The 10,446-nt window shown below is 43.2% G+C and overlaps 1 long non-coding RNA gene across 1 annotated transcript; it reads right to left on the minus strand.

Annotated features, from left to right (window-relative positions):
* Window positions 1–450: 450 nt before the first annotated feature.
* LOC142777414 (uncharacterized) lies at window positions 451–7,603 on the minus strand. Its single transcript, XR_012888074.1, has 2 exons — window positions 7,281–7,603; window positions 451–945 (listed from the first exon to the last, which is right to left on the minus strand). It is a non-coding gene; the product is annotated as an uncharacterized LOC142777414 (long non-coding RNA).
* Between the last annotated feature and the right edge of the window lie 2,843 nt (window positions 7,604–10,446).

The following is a 10,446-nucleotide window of genomic DNA, read 5'->3' on the forward strand; positions in this document are numbered from 1 at the left end:
TTAGTTATCTTGGGTCCATTTACATGACCAGTTGTTGATAAGGTAGGCTGTATGGTGTGTGTATGTGCGATTCTGCTTATAGTACGTGGTTATGCGCAGATTCTGTTTTCTATATATTGCAGTTGGTTTTCAATAAACTTTGATTGTTTGTTCAGGGCTCTCTTCTCGTTTCTTCTTTCCCTTCTTGTCCTTTGCGCTGTTAAGTACTTTCTTTGTCTACCATACAGCACCAACCAGTCGTATCAAGCACATTGTTAGTCTTGGAGGCGTATGTGCCAGTGAAATTGCACTAATATTACTGCGCTTCAAACACTTTACACATGAACTTGTACTTAACACGTAGAAAAATTTTGGTATCAAAGCAATGAGCAGTCCTTTTAAACTACCTTCCCATAAACCACACTGAAACGACATTCCGGTAAGTTCAGAAGGCAACTACGTGACCGAAAATTTTTTTTCTTTTGAAATTATTTTACTGTTTTACTGTTTTCAATGCAGTAAATCATCACAATTTTTTTTAATACATTTGAGATGGTCGCTAAAATAGCTGGGATGTTTGGCGTGGATTGACCCATTAGTGGATCAACCTTTTAAGCTGGCGACATCTAGGCCATCTCCAGTTTTTCATACAACTGTAACATTATGCATTGTACACAGTTTTCTACACGCACTGCTGTTGATCTGATGGCAAACTGATACTTATATTGAAAATATAAATAGGTATATAAGACACATAGCTTGAGATGAAGCCTTTCCCATCAGAGGAATGTTCCTAAAATGTACAAGATATTTGGTGCACCCTATGAGTAGCGTCCACCACTGCTGCGACCCTTTGAGTGAGGCTTTGAGCCCGGAACAGCTGCTTTCAGGTTGTGATGAAGAGTGCACTGCATTGTCAGCACCCAGTCCATCGTAGAAGACGTAGTGTGCTTTCCTTTCAACATTCTGCATGTAAGAGATGCACAACATTCAACTAAGCATTTAAAAAATACTGGGAACAATCAGAACCTCATTATGATGTGTCATATAATAAGAAGCTCCAGCTTCTCCACTTTCAGCTTTACCACTATTCACTTTTACGTTTACAAGCATCTGTGCATATTAGTGTACGACTGCAATTCCATGTTTGAGTATGGTTTTTTCACCACCGTGGTGGTGGTGAAAAAGTGCTTCTCTCTTGAATCATGCACCTACCAAGAAGCTTGAAATATACTGGGAGGCTCAAATTTCAGCGTTTATACCAAGTTTTTTTGCTAAGCTAGAATACCCTAACCAATAGGCCACTACAATGGTTGATACAAAAAATATATGAACCCATTCAGACAGAACAGTAGCAATATTTATCATTTACTTTGAAGGATCATTGTGTAGACATGTACACATCACAGATGTACAATCTACTGTCTGAAAATAGTGTAAAACATCGAGTGAGCCCCAATAAGGAAGGATCAACAGCACTTACAATATGACAACTGCTTCTGGAAAAACAGCACTGTGTATTTGTGGAAGCTCACCTCTAAATTTCTTCTCCAGTTACATAAATTTGGTGTACTCGATAATTTCATGTCTTTCACAGGTTGCTTATTGGTCAACAAAATGATTACTTTAGGCCACGAGTAAAACTGACTACTCTCAAGAATGAATAAGACATGCTAACCTTATTCTTCGAGTGCATGCATAAGCAGCTCATTCGCAGTTGAATTTTTTCAATTCATAAAAACAGCCATGCAACAGATAATGTGCCACAAGTAAGTTAAATATATGCTCAATAAGCTCTGAACTGTTGGACCATAAATATGTGTAATTTAAAAAATGCACGACATATTGGAGAAGTAGCTAACAGGAATATATGCATGGAGGGCTTATTAGTTGGATCTGTGTCCTTACATTCGCAAGGATGAAACCTGCACAGACAAAATGCATGAAACAGACAAGAGCTGTTAGGTCTGCCTGCTTTTATTTACAGCCATCTGTGTCGCCATCCTCATTTTGTTTTTCGCGAGCGTGTTCTTTAGTGGCTAACTATGCCTACACCATTATCATCTGTGCTGTATCAGTCTAACTGAAAGTTTTGTGTGCGTGTTTGTTGGTACACTTTGGCTAAGCTTTCATATGTAACCACATCGCAAAACCCTACACCAAAATATACAGAAATATTCTATTCTACAATATTCTATGTGCCGCAGTACAATGGTGCTAAAATGCAAAAAGATGTGTGCAATTGAGTGTGGCTGTTCAACACCTTATTAAAGCAGATCAACATTTCTATATCCTGATTATTTACGATATACTAGTATAAATATAAACAAACCTAGCAAGGCATAAAAAGCGCGAATCACTGATTAAACAAGGTACATATAAATTCTTTGGTTAGCTGCACGATTTTTAACAAAACACGTCACGCCGCTGCAAAGCGCAGGCCTCAAAGGTGTACTGATACAAAGTTTAAGCATTTTTCAATTGTTGCTTTAAATAGCGTATTTACTCGCATTAAAAACGCACCCCTATCTTCATTCATTGAAATCTGGATTTTTTTTTCTCCCGCGCAATAAACGCACCCCATTTGTCCACTGCAGTCCCGCTAACTGACAACTGGCGCCTCTTTTACCATTGATCTGCTTCGTTATTATTATTATTATTATTATTATTGTGCCATTTCTTTCGCCCACCTCGGCTCGCTCAGCCCCCCCCCCCCCCCCTATTGTTTTCTCACCCGCTGCCGAATGCCGTAAGGTTTATCTGCGCGGGGCACATCCCCCCGTTTTCTTTAACCATTACCCAAAGCGAGGTTCACGAACACTGCGACTGTTGAGACATTGCAGCTGATAAGCACACAGCGAGCTAAGGATGAATGGATGAATGGATGGATGTGGCCGTACCCTTCAGATCGGGCGGCGGCTAACGCCACCTAGCCGTGATACTTAGTCAACTAACCATTACATTTATCTTTTTTTCCTTTAAATAATGAAATTGAGGATTCGTACTTCGCAGTGAAGGGTTTAATTTTCACTCGTGCCTTGACTTTAGCCACCAATCAGATAACCTCCTTCTAGTTAAGTCTACCCGCTTAAAGTCTATTTTGCCCTCGCTGTCCCTAAATCCCAGTGCTTTGAAATGAAGGGGTCGACACTGCATGCTGTGTCGACCCCTTCGTATTTGGCCCGATATGTCTTGGTTCGCAATACTCCCGTCCTGGCCTCAAACAGTAGAGAACTACCCCGAGTATTATCATAGATCCTTTCCTTGGCAATTTCCTGCTTAAAAGTTCGATAGATCTCTAGTGCGAACTTCTTAATCATGCCCATTCTCCACATGTCAGTCTCCGTTTCCTTCACTTTTTTCTTAACCGATAGTTCCTTTTGGTTTGGCCACCTGCTGTTTTCTAAGTATTTACCAGTCAACTTCCTGGTTTGCTTCCTCCATTTTGTATCGACATTCTTCATGTACAAGTAGCTGAAAACCTTCATAGCCCAACGCTCTTTCCCCATTTCTCTCAATCGCTTCTCAAATTTTATCTTGCTGCTAGCTTCCCTGCCCTCAAATGATGTTCATCCCATATCACCTTGTACTCCCTGATTTGGTGTATTCCCGTGAGCTCCTAAAGCAAGCCTACCTATTCCACGTTGCTTAATTTCTAATCTTGCTTGAACTTCTGATCTCATGCACAAGACCGCATTGCTGAACGTCAGCCCAAGAACCATGACCCCTTTCCATATTCCTCTCACAACATCATACCTATTGTAATTCCACAGTGCCCTATTTTTCATGACTGCTGCATTCCTGTTACCTTTAGTCGTCACGTATATTTCGTGTTCCCTCAGATACTCGGTCCCATTGCTTATCCATACGCCCAAATATTTGTATTTATCTGTTATCTCTAGCGTGACCTCCTGTATTCTAAGCTCACTACCTTCGTTGTCATTGAAAATCATGACTGCTGATTTTTTCCTACTGAATCTAAAATCTAACCTATCTCCCTCATTACCGCAGATGTCCATCAATCTCTGCAAATCTTCCTTGTTGTTGGCCATTAGCACTATATCATCTGCGTACATTAATGCTGGTAGTGCCTGATCAATAGGTTTTCCTTGTTTGACTAAAGAGAGGTTGAAGCCCAGTCCACTTCCCTCTAATTTTGCCTCTAATCCTTGTAGGTACATCATGAATAATAAAGGTGACAGGGGGCACCCCTGCCTAAGCCCCCGTTTTACCTGTGCAGGCTTGGATACCTGTTTTTCCCACTTTATAACTACCTTGTTACCTTTATAGACACCCTTTAAAAGAGTAGTGACTACATGTTCCACGCCTAGTGTGTCCAGTATTCCCTACAATTCCTCTTGAACCACGCTATCATACGCTCCCTTGATATCCAAAAATGATAGCCACAGGGGCCTGTGTTCTTTTTCTGGCATTTCGATGCACTGCGTCAGTGAGAACAGATTGTCTTCCAAGCTCCTGTGTTTCCGAAACCCATTCTGCAGTTCCCCCAGCACCCCCTCATCCTCTATCCACGCCTGCAGTCTTTCCTTTATAATCTGCATCGCCAGCCTGTAGACCACTGATGTCACTGTTATAGGACGGTAGTTGTTTATGTCAGCTTTGTCCCCCTTTCCTTTATAGATCATGCTCATCCTGCTAAGTTTCCATCCATCGGGAACTTCACCATCGATTATTATTGTACTCACTGCCTCTCTCAGAGCCTGCTTAGACTTCGGACCCAATGTTTTTATCAGCCTAATTGGAATGCCATCTGGGCCTGTTGATGTACTACTAGGAACCCTTTTCTCAGCCCTTTCCCACTCTTGTTGTGAAAATGGAGCCATTGCACCACTTGATTCGTCTTTGTCTATTGTGGTGCATAAAGTACTTCTTTGTTGAAATTTTTCTGTCACCCTTGTTCTTATATATTCAATAGCTTCGTCCCCTTCTAGCCTAGCACCTTGGGCTGTAGTTATAAAGTTCTGCTCTAGGCTCGTCTCATCTCTTAGGGAGTTTAGATGGTTCCAAAATTTCGCAGCTGCCTTTCTATCTTTTTTATGTACTTCTGCCAGCCACTGAGCTCCCTTCCTTCTAATCTTTTCATTGATCAGAAGGGATGCATCCCTTCTACAGCTTAGAAAGATTGCCCATTTTCTTTCCACATCATCTCTCGGTTCACCCCGCTGCTTAGCATGTCTGTGTTTCCTAGAGGCTTCCTGACGTTTTGCTATGGCTCTCTTAACTTCCTCATCCCACCAACTTTTCGTTTCTGTCTTCTTTTCCGGGGTGACTTGTCACGCGTCTTAGCAAGCTCTATCTCAAAGAGTCTAATTAGATTCCTGTATGTCCACACTGTCTTATTATCCTCCGTGATTACTTTCTCGATTTGTTTAGTGGCTAATTCAATTTGCCTTTCTGGATAAAAATTTTCCTGTAGTTGCTCATCTTGTCTCCTTCCCACTTTCACTGCTCTTCCAAAACTTAGCTTGATACGTTTGTGATCGCTACCCAGACTTCTGGAGCCACCTTCATCTATGTGCATTTCCCTGAGCTTATCATACATCCTAAGTGACATCAGTGCATAATCTATCGTCGACTGAAGCCTTCCCACCTCCCATGTTATTTGCCCTTCACACTTCTCGGTACTGTTGCAAATGATCAAATCAAGCCTTTCACACATATCCATGATCATTTTGCCTGTCGGGTCGGTATACCCATCTATATCTTCTATGTGCGCATTCATGTCTCCTAGTAATATTATCTCGCACTCTCTTCCTAACCCCTGAATGTCCTTTGATATACACTCTACCATTGCCTGGTTTTCCTCTCTGGCCTTTGCTCCCGTCCACAAGTACACGAAACCAAGGAGTGTCATTGGACCTGCCACTTTCCCTTTAGCCATAAATGTTCCTTGCACTCCTGCTTGACCCTTTGCCAGTCTGTACTTTTATGAATGAATGCCCCAATACCACCTTCTTTCTGCTGCCTTCTGTTCTATTACAATACTCCCACGCGTAGTCCGGATTGTTCGGAGGTTGTTCAATGTCCCTGAGATGTGTTTCTACAAAACCGTATACCATCGGCCTCTCTTCCCTTAGCTGTTCTTCTATCTCTTCCCACTTCAGCCTGTTCCTACCACCCTGCATGTTAATATACCCTATGTCTGAATTGGCTCGGCGCTCGTGGCTACGTCTATTTATGCCCCGGACTCTACGTATCTTAGATATTGGTGCCACTTTGGAATCGTATCTGTCCATACCACCTGTCGAAGAGTCTCCCTGGTTGTTTTCCTCGTTACTAGCTATCCTGCACCCCGAAGGGCTCGCTTGCCCCCCAAAAAAGCTACTGCGCGTCCTGCAAGTCGCCAACCCACCTCATGACCTAGCCGCCCATCGAAGTGAATTCTGTCTCGTTGAAAACCCCCCCACCTATGCACCTCTCTTTTGATTTCCACCACCTCAAAGCCTTTCTCTCGACTCATCCGCCATATCTCTTGGTTTGCGTTGACCACCGCTCTTTGCAAATTGCTATCACGCACCGGTACCTCCGGTATCGTGCATATCACTACCTGCACCTTAGGAGAAGTGGCGCGCATGTCATCGACGCCTTTCGCCAGTGTGGCTGCTAGTCCTGCTGCATCTTCATTTAGGACATCGTTTAAACCGCCTGAAATTATCACGAGGTTGCGTCTATCAGCTGTCGTTTTGAGCTTTGCGCTCGCTTGCTTCATGACTGCTTCCAGCTTGCGTCCTGGGAACGCCCCTACTGCAATCCTCTTGTCACCTCTTACCCTCTCTTTAATGGCTTCTGTGCATCGATTTAAATTTGAGTCCCCGGCGATTATCACATGCTGTGACTTTTCCGCTGGAGCGTTCTGCACCTGGGGGCTACTTGCACCTGTGACGCCGGCTCTTTTGTTCCCTTCCTGCCCCACCACTACCTCGCTGAAGCTGGGCCTTGCGACAGTTGAACCCGCTAAACCTGTTTTTTCCAAGCTTGCTTGCTTTTCCTTCTCCACCGTTCTGGTGTCCGGTTCCCTACTGTTCTCTCGGTAGGTCGCTTCTTTGTTCAGCTTCGCTAGCACTTCCTCGGCAGGCTTCAGTCTTTCTCCCATTGCCCTCGTTTTTTCTTGCTCTGTCGCCAACGCAGTCTCGAGTTTGGCGATTCTCATCAGCAGTTCACGAAGCTACCGACGCCATGAGACGGTCGCTTCCTGCAATTACGCGTATCGCGGGCAAATCGGGAGTTGGCAGGCAGGCACGCACTTCTGCACTTCGTTGTTCGCATACACGAAAGCTTACCTTTTCAGCAATAGCACGAAATCCAAAAGCGTTCTCCATGTAGCTCCCAGCGTACAGTCCGTTGATTGCTTAAACGGAAACACTTTGCTCGCGGCGGGCACAAGCTTCAACGAAAGCCGTTGACAGAGGACACACACTCCGCCACACCGAAGTTGTTCTGTACTAGCCGACACGCCACAGATTGCAGTGACACGTACTGTATCTACTGTAAGCACAAGTTAAACTGTGCAAGCCGTATAAGTACGCGTCCCTGACAAAGCAAGTGAATAGTAAAATAATAAACCACCGTCAGCCTGCAGCAAACACGCACACGACATGTTACCACCCACTTCAAAGTCTGCCTGTTGACGATGGCAATGCGCAGTTGCCCCGAGACCTCAAAACCGAAACCGAAACCGAAACACTTAGCAGTACCGTTTTATGATATAACTTCCAAGCTATGTCAAGCCTCCAAGATATAGTGTAATAGTTCATGCTTGACAACATATTTATTTGCAAGCAGAGCTTCAAAGTCTTTTTTTTTTGCCACTGACGTGTGCAGGTGGCAAATGCGTAGCCTTCGTAATGTACATTTTTTTTCCCGGGTGAGGCGTTATTGCGGCGTTGTTTCGACATTTCGGAGTCAAAATTTGTTACTTGCGGAACATAGATATAAATAAAAAGTTAGGGAAGGGTGGCAAGGAGGTTGTTCTATATTTGACACATCTCCTACCCTTTTTTATGTTCGTTTGAGGAGATATTTTTTAATTCAAAATGGGGCAAATCTAGAACCGAAACAAGCTCAACTAACGCTGCCTTGACATATACATACTATCAACGTTCTTCTAGAACAGTAATATTTATAAATAATGTTTTAATATTACTGTTTTAGAGGAAACGTGAACGTATGTATGAGCCAATTGAGTGTCATTTGAGCTACTTTCGGTTCAGGATATGGCCCATTTCGCAAAAAAAAAAGCTTGCGATTCGGATCCGCACGTATGCAACTACAGGCAAAAATTCACATACAAATTGCGCCAGGCCCCCTTTTTTCCTCTTTCTGTTCTCTTGCACGCATAAATCCTAGCAACACCCCTGCTGTGCTATTAGCTTCTTTTAAATAACACTCTGCCAATCAGCAAGAACCGGGGGCTTTGCTTTTTTTGCCGACAAAGTATGAAGAACGCTTGCTTTTTTTTCAAGTCTTAAATTTTGTGTGAGCATACCAATGTGCGATTATCAGTGCATTGTAACGCGACGGTAACAACTGTCAATTACAATGCTGCAATTAGTCAACTACTCTCCATCTTTGTGGCACGGGTACATTGCGCTAGTGTTGTCTACGATCGTTCACGTGTACAATATACGACGCGCAAGCGTGCATTTCAAGTAAATATCAAAAGAGCACTAAGTGCCCACAGAGTGGTGCGACCCATTGGAAGAGTTCACCCGTGCTTAGCGTATGTGCGCCAAGCTTTTCCTGCGGCGCAGCATGCGTGCACAGCAGCTGCATCAGAGTAAGCTTAGCCTGTTAATTGCAAACATGCCTAGTTCCGTGGCAATGCGAATACTACAAACATTCCATTTGAACTGACCCATGTTCATAGATCTAAATATAACTCACTGAATAAATCAGGGACCCGTGTATTGATGCGAAATACTTCAGTGTGAGGAAATATATGGACCCCCATTGTAAAAAATTGGCCCCGTATCTCCATGTTTCTGCAAATGTCGTCAAAAGACGATATATTCTTGCGTGTGGAGAGAGTGAACAGGACATTTATTTGGTGTTCTGCGCAAGAAAGTCGCTGAGTGGTATTCTGTAGGCACTGCGTTTGAGTGCCTCGAGCGTACAGCTAAGGCGAAAAAGAACATCAAGTCATGTCGCACGTGAGACATGAGCGCCATCTGGCAGTTTTCCTAGAAAACAAAGCTTGTGGCTTTGATAGGGGTGTGCCCGCCCATCTCAGAGGTGATAAGGTGTAGAACGCAAGGCGACGGGTAGATTCCACCACCTTAGCAAAGCGTTGGAAACACTTCCTGTTCCGTGCAAGCATTGTATGGTCAGCGCAGCGTGATAAGCGCTACGGCCCTTAATATTACTAATGTATGCTTTTTCTAGTAAAAGACGCACATGCAGAATATATCGGTGTTGTTATGGTGCCACAGACATGCGCAATCATGGCTTTTTAATTGACGATTGCACAAGCATGAACGCTCAATCCTGAGCAACACTGGTGGGCGCTGCGGATGAGGTCGGCCATTTCAAGTACCAGATGCCGTATAAAGTGGACAAACCGACAAATGTACAGACAGACAGACAGGCAGGCAGGCAGACCAAAATTTTTGCGTGTAAGGTCCCCAAAAAAGACTATCGTCTTTAATAAATCAGGACCTCTGGTACAAAAAACTTAGTGTGATTTCAAATGAGAAAGCGCGCACGATAGCCGGTCGAAAACCATGTGTAATCGTTTCATGTTATGTTTAAGTGCAACATAATCTCTTTTACTGATGTCTCTGTGAGAATTAGGGAAGATTGGACATAAGCGGCAGCAAAATATTTTTAGTAGGAATCCCAAAAAGTTAACCCATGAATTAAGTCATTGAACATGTGATGAATCTTCTGAATATATTGAATAGGGGGTGGTTTAATAAATATAATACATAGCACGATATATTTTGGCGAATAAATTATGGGAAAGGAAAACGAATGCCGCAACTTCGATCTTTTCACCAGACTTTTGGCATGCGGTTTGATTGCATCCGTTGAGATGTGATATGTATTGATGCTCTAAACTATATACATATATGATAGGTGTAACGTTCAAGGAAACACCCTTGGGTGTAATTTGCTAACATATACCTATAATACACCTAAAAATGAGAAATGGGCGTACAAAAGGTGAAATTGCAGAACTTACACTCATGCGGATAAGTTTGGCAGAAATAATAGGTGTAAGATGGGTGATTTATTCAAAAATCCACCCTTAAGGGTGTTAAATGATTTGCAGTGTACCTAAAAATCGCAGTCAATATGATTATTCTAAAATTTCTTTTTTTGAAACAGCAGTTTTTCAATATATTTTTGTAGGCAAAAGCTACAAAGTGGAGGACAACGAAGACTTGGAGTGGGGATCATCATCAGGAGACTCGGCTCACGCGCAGCCTGCGAGAAAGTGCTCTAAAA

This window comes from Rhipicephalus microplus, chromosome X (assembly GCF_043290135.1).
Source record: "Rhipicephalus microplus isolate Deutch F79 chromosome X, USDA_Rmic, whole genome shotgun sequence".
Taxonomy (NCBI): domain Eukaryota; kingdom Metazoa; phylum Arthropoda; class Arachnida; order Ixodida; family Ixodidae; genus Rhipicephalus; species Rhipicephalus microplus.